This window comes from Nilaparvata lugens, chromosome 4 (genome assembly GCF_014356525.2).
Source record: "Nilaparvata lugens isolate BPH chromosome 4, ASM1435652v1, whole genome shotgun sequence".
Lineage (NCBI taxonomy): Eukaryota > Metazoa > Arthropoda > Insecta > Hemiptera > Delphacidae > Nilaparvata > Nilaparvata lugens.
In genome coordinates, this window is record NC_052507.1 from 60,800,416 (window position 1) to 60,812,881 (window position 12,466).

Consider the following 12,466-nt stretch of genomic DNA (forward strand, 5'->3'; position numbering starts at 1 on the left):
TAAGAAAGGATTCGAGAAATCCAGGATTATAAATTTATTGGAAGGATCTTTAAAAAATTTCAATTTTTGTTCTTATAATACATACAGCCGGAAAACAAATGTAATTTTATTGAAGGAGTTTTATAGGCCATATGACTTCATAAACATAAAAAATTGAAGCATGGTGCGGTGTAGTTATGCCTGAATTTTAAAATAAGAATGATAACATTGATTAGAAATGTATTGAAACTACATTTATTTTGTCGGTTATTTATTTATTGTAATATTAATTGTTATTAAATTATAAAATAGAAAATGTGTGAACGAGTCAATTGAAATGTTAGGTTGAAAATGTGGTACCACACCTAATGTTTTGTTTTATTAGCTTGTGGTAAGATCATAGCAAATTAAATGGTGTAAGTGCACGTCCAGTGCCAACATACCTGTCATCAAATTTTTGGTTGGGATCGATTTAGTATGTTATTTTGAGCACAACATCACAAAAATTAAACGGCGGTCACTATTGTTTTTAAAATAAACTAAGTTCAAAGTAGCACAATTTTACATGCATTTAACCTATGAGTAGCAACCATTTTGATTATTGAAATCATCAAATTATGATATTCCTAATCTGAGTTTTCCTAACCCAAAGCTTCTCCTAACCTAAGATTTCCTAACCTACAGCTTTTCCTAACCTAAAGCTTTTCCCAACCTTAGGTACTTATGGTTGCTACTTATAGGTTAAATGCATGTAAAGTTGAGCTACTTTGAACTTCGTTTATTTTAAAAACAATAGTGACCGCCGTTTAATTTTTGTGATTTTGTGCTCAAAATAACATACTAAATCGATCCCAACCAAAAATTTTATGACAGGTATGTTGGCACTGGACGTGCACTTTAGCCAATTAAATAACCCATAACATTGCAATATACCAATTTATGAAGAAAAAAAATTTTCTAAGGAGACAATTATTATACTGTTAACTTATTAATGGTACATAAGATCAGTGTACGACACAGTTCTATTTTTTTTTCAATTTAACAGCAGGCCTATCTTGAAGAAATCAAAAATTTGCTATAAACAATTGAATTTAAAGGAAAAACTCAGTGAGATTATATGACTGCAAGAACCATCTCATGAGTTTTAGAAAATTTGGTCTCTCTGATTTCATTACATATCACATTATTGAAGTAATGAACTATGTAACACTTCAGTAATGATAATAAAAATCTATAACTACAAGTAGCACGTATTTAAGCTTTAAAACCAATAATTAAAATAATTAACACCATGTACAATCGTGAGACAATAGATCTCATTGCAATTTTCATCCCGTTGCAATTGCGGCTAACACTATGTTGTGTTATATGACTTTTCTGACATCTTATATAATTCATCAATGTTCGAGCGTGTGTTAATTAATAATTCAAGATTTCTTTCAACGATATTGCTCTAGACTATCGCCATATATTTTCTCTAGTTATTCGGCCCAGATTATATTTAGTACAGACTATATATTTTATGCGACCTTTCCTGAAGCTCACGCTGAGAGTGCGCACTTCTAAGTAGGACTATTTAAGTGTATCACGATATGAAAAAGTATCTTTATTGCTACCTCAGTAGGTCAGGTCACACGGTAGCAGCTCTAAATGCTTGAATGTGTCTGTGTTTTGTTACAATTTAATTAAGTTATCTGGTATGAATAAATTTTCACGAGATGTGTATTGTTTGAGGATTTTCTCAGCTACATGCGTGTGGAGATTTGAACTAAATACTATGCTCTAGAATTGCATTTTCTTTCATTACTGTTTAGTGTATATATGCACTATTTTCAAGGAACAAATTTCTTTGCTTGCTTCTTTATTATAGGTTTAGATTTAGGTGAAATTACTAAGCTTTATTAATGCATTATTTTATGAAATGAAAAAAAATGTAGTTCTCACTTATTATTTAAGAAGACTAGTTTTTCATCCATCTAAAATTATGGGTTTATTCAACCAGATACAACTGATACTTACGCTATCTTTTCTCTATAATTCAAATTATTCATAATATTTTATTCAATTGATTTCAGGTAACAGTTACGTCGAAGAAAGATTCCATCAACTTTGGAAAAGAAAGGATATAGAATCAATAACTTACTCGGTGAGTCATTTAGAAATCCAAAATTACATAAGTATTGATAAGGTTTTGTGGGACAAATGAACCACCAAAACGACATCATTTCAAATTGAGAAAAGATGGGTATCTATTGAGATGAATTATTGGAGGTATTACACATAGCAGATTAGGTTCATTGCGTATTTTGTGATGTCCTAGTCTAGGAAATGATTTCAATAGATTCGTATGACAGATTAAAATAGTCACCAGCAGTGATAAAATCTGTTTTTAATTTGAAATTGTACCTTTAATTGACCCAAATTTGTTATCAGATCACAAACAGAGAAAAGTGGATCTATTGTAATGTGGACGCAAGTGGCAGACAGTTACAGCATAAAAGACACAATCTCAAAATGATGAATATAAACATAATTACTGTATGCTTTGTGGTTGCATCATGCTCCAATTTTTTATTATTATTGGAGTAACCTAGAATATAGTTCAGTACCTCTAATTTTGTTCCTTTCTTCTGTTTTCAATTAATCAGTTTTCATAATATTTTTAGAGATTATTTTTGAGTCTTCTATTTAATAACTATGAAAATGTACTTTAGGTTTGAATTAATCAGTTTTCATAATATTTTTAGAGCTAATTTTTGAGTCTTCTATTCAATAACTATGAAAATATTCTATTGCTTTTAATTAATCAGTTTTTATAATATTTATTTTTAGAGCTCATTTTTGAGTCTTCTATTTAATAACTATGAAAATGTTCAATCACAACATCACACGCCGACATGCGCACATGTCTTATAGTTTTCCCTCAGAACTTAGGCAAACCAAAAACAAAACATTTCGTTCTGCAATTTAACTTAATACTGTATTTGAATTGCAATTGGTAAAATTGAAGTTTATATTTAGTTACAAAAATGTTTTACTACGTACTAATAGTATCAACGGAAAATTCAATGAGTTGAATAAATTCAAGCAAGGAAATTGCTGTCATTGATTGATTTAATGAAAAAAAGTAATTCTGTTTGCTGAGAGTGATGTCAAATTATTATTAGATAATTTCTTTCATATGTCTCAATAATGATAGGATGATGATAAGAGTTGTATGGACCTAACGTTTAAAGTGAGCTATGCATCTTCGGAGAGTGATTCCGAAGTTTATAATAGTAGATTTTTTCAAGGTATATGTGAAACAAATCTAAAGTGTGTCCACCTTGCTGTAAAACCTAATAAATGGTAGTGGTGTTTAGAGAATGGCACTCGAATAGGTTAATTATATTAATGAGAATTGTATAACTATAATAGTAGCTGTGTAACAGAACTCTTTCTTTCTTTATCCGGCGCTACAGCCCTAGGTGAGCCCTGGCCTCCTTCACAACACGCCTCCATTCTTCTCTGCTCATGGATCTTTCTTTCCATCCTCTCACCCCCATCTTTCTCAGGTCATCCAGCACTTGATCCACCCACCTGTTCCTTGGCCTACCTTTTTTTCATCTGCTATGCAACTTGCTATTGAATGTGTAACAGAACTATGTAATTAAACTAGTGTTTATTAAAGAAATTTGTTGAAATAAAAACACATAGATGTTGTCAGTTTTCTACACTTTAATTTGGTACACGACCATGTGGTCGTGTACCAAATTAAAGTGTAGAAAACTGACAACATCTATGTGTTTTTATTTCATCATTGAACGTTTCTACAACATCGACCACAACTCAGTTGAAGTTTTAAAAAGAAATTTGTGTTATGGACGATATGTATAAGATAATACTTTCAATAAACAAGTTTCATTAATATTCGAGTGTAACATTTAAAATATTGACACATTCAAGTGCTGAGAATCATTGTAGCGTTGCGAGTTAGGTCCTGTCCTGACAAGACGACCAGCAAGCAACCCATTTCCCATTATTTAGCGCTACACGGCCTGTCAAGCAGGTGCAGGCTTCTGATTGGTCGCCACTTTTGTCTCGTCTTGACAATAGCTTGTCATAGGTTGCCCTCGCATCACTGTCAATCGAGTCATACAATGGACAAACGGAGAAGTCAATTCTCTGCTCCACTATCAAACCTCGCATCGGTAATGAAGAGCTGTATTCAAAACTAATAGACCGGTCCACCATTCATGTTCAAAACATCGAATGAAATAGACTGAAGACTAGATTGATAGGACTGGACTATTCACGATCAAACAAAGTGTAAAGAATAAAACTACTGTTCATTGCTCATCGGTAGTTAGAAGTTGAGGCCTAAAGACGCGTACACTATTCACAATCAGCTGCAAAAACAAAGGAACAGGATCCGTTATCTGTTTGACGATCGATTACAATTGAACTTACAAAGCTATTAAACTGTACTTTACAACTATTAAACTGTGACAGTGGTTTTGGTTCCAATTAATGTTGCTCATTAGAATCGCATTGTATCCAAGTTTGTTGAGAACCAAGAACAATTTCAATTACAAATAGTAAGCAATGTAGTGTTCTATTCCGTGTGTACTCTAAATGTATAGAATACTCATAGTTTCATTGAGATAAGATGATGAAGTGCAATTTGATAGAAATAAGAACAGTTTGTAAGTGACCTGCTAATAATAATGAATGTAGAAGTCAACATTTACATATACCTCTTTGCGAATCATCCTGAGTTTAGAATGTGCTATGATTGATAGTACAGTTTGAAACTATTAAGGTGTGTGGCAGTTTACAAGAAATACTGTCTTCTCCTTAGCAAAATTCCATTTTGGACTTTCCTATAATGAGGTGCACGTTATAATGGCAGTGAAGAAAAATAGGAGAACAGCGTTGCCGACTATCTGCCTTGCCACTGCATTCTATAGAAGGTAGCTGATGCAGCTTTATTGATGTTATATTAACTGTTCATTCTCGTTTAAAATAATCAATTATATTTTATTAAGCAAGAAATTATATTTTCAATGATTTCATGATGAATTTTCATAATTAAGATGAAATATTTTGTTAATTATTAATTCTACATTGTTAGAAGACAATCTGACAAGTAAAGCGAGAAAGAGATAGCGCTATCCGCTTTGTTGAATGACAGACAAGGATAGCAATACCATTGCTAATCAAAACCTGCCATTATAACGTGGACTTCACCACAGTATTTTACTATCAGGGTAGACTATCTGAATAAGTTTGTAAATATGTTTATTTTTAGTCAGGGTACTATCAGATTTGATTCCCCAATCTGCAGTAAAACGGTTTTCATAAAATTTAATAGTTGCAATTTCAGGTTTCATCTACCAACTTGTATACATTGGCTATCTTGAATCAGCGGATCCTACCTTTCAAGCATTCAGGATTTTTAATTGGTCTCGCTCGGTGTAACTCAGCCCTACAAAAATATCCCTAACCTGAACCGTAGTTAATCACATCTCAAGATACTCCAGATTTTTACCATTTCTGGTAACTCATATACAGAGTGTTCTGAAAAAAGGTGCCCATAAGTCAGGGCGTGATTCCTCACATCAAAAGAAGAAAACAGTTCTAATAGATTTATTTTTTATGGTTGCGTTTGTCTATTTAATTTGTCCATTTTAATTGTGGACTTATTCTACATCTTTCTCTTCAAAATTAAATTTTCTACAAGTTCTGTAAAAAAAATTCTGTGTTTATTGTATATTTAACATAGTAAATCTGCTTCAAACCTTAAAAGAATTTGTTTTTCGGGACCAAGTTTTGCGTATTTCGTCACATATCTTAAAAATTATTGAAGCTACAGGTCTGGAAACAGTTTTATTCAATTTTTCATTTCATTTTACATAAATTACGCTAAATTGTACAGCGAACAAATTCCCGTAGGGCTTCGTTTCAGCAGGGGCACAGATATTCAGATGAAATCTTCCACCCTATATAACTTGGTAACAAAGCATTTTCAGACCTATGTTAATTAGAACTTTTTTCTTCTTTTGATGAGAGGAATCACGCCCTGACTTATGGGCACATTTTTCAGAACATTCTGTATTTCTCGTGTGAATCTCCAGAAAATCTGTTGAACCTATAGGATAATTTCACTCTCGGATATGAACATTGTCAATAACATGTGTGAAGAGGGCTAAGGGGGGTCCAGGGCCAATGCCCCCCGTTTGAGTGAGTAGTTCACGCTTGAATGGGTTGTTGGACATGGCCAAGAGAGACAAATAGAGAGAGATAGAGTGAGTAAGAGAGAAGAAGTAAGAGTGAGGGGTTCTCAAAGAAGCAGTAGCATCTTATTGCCAATAGCATCAGCAGCATACCTTTCTTGCTACGTGGTCATTGCTTTTTCTTTCTTTCATTTTCCTTTTTTATCTCTTACTTCCTATTTTGTCTCTTATACTTCCTCTCCAATGAGGTTTTGTGTGGAAATAAGGAATTCCGATTCAACTGAATAATCTGCGTACTTGTGCACAAGAGTTGACTGCTTATGAGTTATGCGATGTGTGGAGTAAATGTGTATATGCATGTGAGCTCATAAAATATTAATACAGTTTAGATTTTCACATAATAATAAATTGCAAAATTTAGCGTGCTTTGAACTCTGATGTGCTAATCTTTTCATGGCTGAACTTACTCCCACTGAAATCTACTATTTTTACTTTCCTTGCCCTATTACCATAGGTAAGGAAGTAAGTATTGCTTTTCCGAAAAAATTAAGGTACCCCAATTTCTAAATTTCTATATGTTTCAAGGTCCCTGAGTCCAAAAAAGTGGTTTTTGGGTATTGGTGTGTGTGTGTGTGTGTGTGTGTGTGTGTGTGTGTGTGTGTGTGTGTGTGTGTGTGTGTGTGTGTGTGTGTGTGTGTGTGTGTGTGTATTTGTGTATGAGTGTATGTGCGTCTGTGTACACGATATCTCATCTCCCAATTAACGGAATGACTTGAAATTTGGAACTCAAGGTCCTTTCACTATAAGGATCCGACACGAACAATTTCGATCAAATGCAATTCAAGATGGCGGCTAAAATGGCGAAAATGTTGTCAAAAACAGGTTTTTCGTGATTTTCTCGGAAACGGCTCAAATTCTTGATCAAATTCATACCTAAAATAGTCATCGATAAGCTCTATCAACTGCCACAAGTCCCATATCTGTAAAAGTTTCGGGAGCTCCGCCCCATCAATACAAAGTTCGATTTTAGATTCCCAATTATCAGGCTTCAGATACAATTTAAACAAAAATCAAGTGGAGTAGATTGGGCATGAAAATCTCTACAAATAATAATGTTCAGTAACATTTTCACCTAAAATTGAAGATAAGCTTTAAATTCGAGAAAATGTGATTATTCAATTGCAAATTATTGTTGATTCTATTGAATCATTCACTATGAAGAGATAGCACACCTCATGTGTGTCTCCAGCGTTATTGCCCTGTCACCAGCTGGCTCAAATCTTTGAATAGTAGACTTGAGATGCGCGGGAATACTAGCGTCAGGTGATTAATTTTCATAACGGCAAGGAAAGTTGTGTGAGTGCGCCACACCAGATTTTTTTCATTGCAATAATCATGTTTAAAACTTAACACTATTTTTGCATGCTTCATCGACTTTTCTTAAGAAAGGATTCGAGAAATTCGAGTGCGCCACCCCATATTTTTGTTTTTTTCTGACTATACTGGATACTTGAAAAATAATGAATGAAATAAATTATTCTTCCAAGGTATGGAAGTTTCATTTAGTTTGGCTAGCTGTTTGTCCCTCTGAAATACTAGATCATTAATTTAGGGATTTGTATATTTTTGAGTTACTGTGGTTTCATTTATTTAAAGTACGAATGTAACACTCCTGGGGCCTGGAGTGGCCTGGAATTGGTTATATGATTGATTGTTTTCATTTAAAAATAAATTGGGCAATAATTGTAGATGGTGACGGTGGTTAAATAAATGTTTCTAGAGAATATTTTATGCCATATATTCTAATCGAAGGGTAATCCCAATGTACTCAGAATACATTCTATTCTAGGTACCTTTATAGAAAATAAAATATGTTCCAGAATAAGGAATAAAATAAATAGGCACAGAATAAAATAAATGTGCCAGAATAAGGACCAGGTTTTAGTAATGAAGGGTGTTTTCCAGAGGCTGGCAAGTTGATTCCTAAATGAGTCTTTGACTTGTGCGATGTTGTGAAATGTACACATTTCGATTCAAAGTTTGTTCAAATTCAATAATTCAAATCGGTATAAAGTTTTCATTCATAATTCAACTTTTACTAAATCCATTAATCGTAGATACAACACTGTATAATACGATAGAGAAAACCTTAAGTTCATACTTGGGTACTTGTATGATTGATAAGGTTCAATTAAATGTGTAATTACTTCAATAAATTTGAATAATGTAACCCAGTTTTGAACACTCCAAATCAAATCATCTCAAAATGTCAATAACTTGGCTATAAATCAACTAAATGGCGATACATTCCAATTTGAAGGTTGTGGTATTTGAGAGTGGTGTGATCTATGTAGAATCTAAAACCAATACAGGTGTTGCCCAACTTAGTACCGTATCGTCCAGTAGGATAATTCTCTGAGAATAAATCAAAAATATACACGATTCGTCTGTATTGAGATTCACTACGAGCTGTCTGCATTCCTCACAAATAGCATTAATACTTCCCATTTAACCAATGCTGTCAGTTTGAAATGAACTTCACACTATCTTACAGTAATATTCAGTTGAAACTGTCAGCATTACTTATTAAATTTAGTATTAGTATTAAATAAACATGGTATCTAAACTATGGCATCTAACATGGCATAAATATGGTATCTAAACATGGCATCTAAACTTAGTATTAAATTTAACATGAATGCTTTCCATCCATCCAAAGCTGACATTTTCAATTGATAACTCAGTGTATCATCGGGAAGGATAATTTTTCTTAGATGTGAGTAGGCAATTAATTAATTGATGGCTTCAAACTGTCAGTGAAAGTATTCCATGGGAATGAATTGAATGAGCGGGTGCGGGTGAGTGTTAGTAAGCGTGTGCATGTGTATGTGATTAGTGCAGTTGTATTTTTGATGAATGAAGAGGGAGTGAAGACAAGGCTACATTTTGAGGTCATAAGTTAGTCACGCTACTGAAAATTGTTGTGGGAAAGATCACTGCTAAATATCAGCATCACTGACACTTGGAGAAATTTGTGTTTTCTTATATGAATGGAGATTGTATAAGATGTTGGATTTGTCAACATTAATCAGGTTTGATGGAAATATCAACAGAAGCTGATTTCATTTTAGGCTCCATCCTTCGACACTCCATAACTTAATAGCATATTATTTGACTAGGTGATGCCATCTTCGAATATAGATGTAGCCACCTCTAATACAGAGGTAGGTGGCTATGATATAGGCCTACTTCATTCCAAAGTGAGAGGAGTAGATTTCATTAAATAAAAATACTAAGAAATTGTAAAAAAGAGTAGTTTTTGGTTGTGGTCTATTATTGTGATCTATTTCATAGCAATTCTACTATTGATCTTATTCTTCAAAATATTTATTATTCTTCTAAAAAATATTTTAAGGCTGTGCAAAGGCTGAAATTAAACTTTCTACTGGTGATATTTTCCAAAGTTTTTCGATTTCTATATCATCAAGCTATCAAAATGGAAAAGTTTTCTCAGGAAAAATTTTTTCCCCCGATTATTACTTTTTGAGATATGAGGGCCTAAAGTTTAAATTTTGGGACAGAACATTTCAAATTCGGTAAGAGATAGATTCATGAGATTTAGAGGATGGTATTGTTGATTGAATAAAAGAAAAGATTTTTGAAAAGATCAATTTTTGAGAAAGTTATTCAATTTACCAAAAATAACTCAACTAAAAATGTTTTTGTAATTTTTAGTAAATTGAATAACTTTCTCAAAAATTGATATTTTCAGAAAAATTTTGCTTTATTCAATCAACAATACCATGAAGAATTTATCCACTAAATCTCATGGATCTATCCCTCACCAAATTTGAAATGTCCTGTCCCAAAAATTCAAACTTTAGGCGCTCATATCTCTAAAAGTAATAATCGGAAAAAATGTTTTCCTGAAAAAACTTTTTCATTTTGATAGCTTGATGATATAGGCCTACTAATCGAAAATCTTTGAAAAATATCACCAGTAGAAAGTTTAATTTTAGCTTTTTGTGTAGATGAGAAGTTGATATTGTGGTAATAATTCATATTGAATGAAAAAGACTAAGAAATTGTCAAAAATTAATTCAAAATTTAATTTTAGCTTTTGCACAGCCTTAAAATAATATCTTACTAATGGTAAGATATGATCTATCAGTTTTCTTTTAAAAGAAAAAGTTTGAATGTTTACAGTGTGCTTACTCTATCTTATCTATAGTGATTTATCTTGCTTGGTGACTTTCCAGCGTTCACGGACAATCCTTCCGTGGACAATACTGTGGGAGGGCCGTGAGAAAATTAGGTGTTCATTGAATCTGTCGAATCTTCAGAAACTCATAATGCTTTCATAGAGACTCATCATTAGAAAACGAATAATTATCAAGGATGTCCAGCTCGGGTCTAATCAAGAGTTACTCTCGCTTAAACGGAGATTCATGGTAATGGAAGGATTGCTTTCTATGATTTTTGCATCATTCAAATGAACATGAATCGTCATCTTTAGAGATAATCGATTAATATTGGATATAGATTTTCTCTTGAAACTGCTGTCTTTCAGTCAATTTTTTCATTCAACTCTGCAATCATCCAATACATTTGATGAAAAACAAAAGAAGTCTAATTTTCTAGTTTCATGAAATACTATGGTCAAATAATTATTTTAAAATCTAATTAGGTCTCTTGCATCAGTATTTTGATATAGTTGTAGTTATTCAAATCCTTAAAAATGGAAATCCAAAAATGTATCGTTTTAGTTTCATCGAATTAGGCCTATTACATTAGCAATTGATAGGTTTTATAGCGATAAAAACTCACAATCTTCTTGACTGATTAGGCTACTTGATAAGATCCAGGAGCTCCTTGTATAAGAACCAGATACTCACCTGAAAATTGAAAAAGAGATATATTAGTTTCTTTGAAATTCTGAAAAATGACAAAAATAATATAACTAATAATAACTATTAACTGTCAACTTGGTATTATATAACTATTCAATAACTAATATTCAATAGAATATTCAACACCATTGATGAGTTATACATTTCATCGACAATATATTTTTCGTAGATATTTTGGCAGTTGTTGAAACAATCCACGCTTTAAATCACGATTGAAAATGTCGAGATCACGTTTATTGGGATAAAGAACTTGAATTTTAGAAAAAACGAAAGTAGTGAAAGTTGTAGAGGAAATAGTGTAAGAATGATATCGGCAACCCATAGTGTTCAGTGACTGCATGTTTTCGTTGAAATGTGAACTCAGAACGGCGCAAAGATCAATGATAATCCGATGTTTGTTATGTGTTTGAGTCGTGGGAGCTGTCACAAGTTTGGTTTATGATAGATGAAATAGAATGTTTGAGGTGAACTGTTATGCTCTCCTCACAGGAAGTGTGCTATAAGTTCCTCAAGTGAAATTCACTTTTGAGTGTCAATATTGCTAGAAAATATCTCTTATGCTTCCCATTCAATCAATGAGTTTAAAGTGAGACAGTAAAGATGTGATGCATTGAGTGATGGTGCAGAGAAAGTTGATAGAAAGAGATAGGAATTTGTAAAGCTCGTAGTTTGATTGATGTGTTTTGGAATTGAAAGTTGTATTGGAATTGAAACTTAGAATATTGTTGAAAGAAAATACTTAAAAATGGATAAGTGCCAATTAAATTCACTCTGTCAAACCACTTCTAAGTTTTACTAGCTCTCATAAAATAAATTCACAAATGTCTAATAAAATCTAATAGATGTTTATTATAATAACGAAATAACGTATGGACAATTACAAAAATGTTGAATTCTTCAATATATTTCATTCCATGATCAACTGCGGTATTAATTGAATTTTAAAATTGGATGAATAACGATTTATATTTGCAGTCAATCAGTGAAGTAAATTAATTACATACAAAAATTTGGGTTACTACGCCATCTTCTATTTCTCTTTTCCACACTTTACTCATTAACTTCCAGTTAATGCAGTTAATTGCAGTTAATTGCAGTTGATAAGTAAAGTAAATTACTCACATATATAAAAATTTGGGTCAATATTACATTTTATATTTTTCTTTTCTACACTTTTGTGTTATCCACATTTGAATCTTTGCAGTATCAAAAATATTCACCCACATCGATTTTACAAACTATAAAAAGTGCAACTTTCTCATGTTTGGTTTGGAAATCAGTGTAAGTATTCCAATGTGATTTTGACACCTGTTTTTAGAATCTTTCAAGGAGATTGAAACATTTTATATGATCCATGATATA

The 12,466-nt window shown here is 32.4% G+C and overlaps 1 protein-coding gene and 1 long non-coding RNA gene across 2 annotated transcripts in view; one reads left to right on the forward strand and one right to left on the reverse strand.

The window, feature by feature from the left end:
- Positions 1-12,466, reverse strand: part of LOC111052989 (mucin-2) — a 105,309-nt gene that overhangs the window by 29,393 nt on the left and 63,450 nt on the right. The window lies entirely within an intron of this gene.
- LOC120350890 lies at positions 230-10,651 on the forward strand. Its single transcript, XR_005571088.1, has 3 exons — positions 230-370; positions 2,055-2,125; positions 10,454-10,651. It is a non-coding gene; the product is annotated as an uncharacterized LOC120350890 (long non-coding RNA).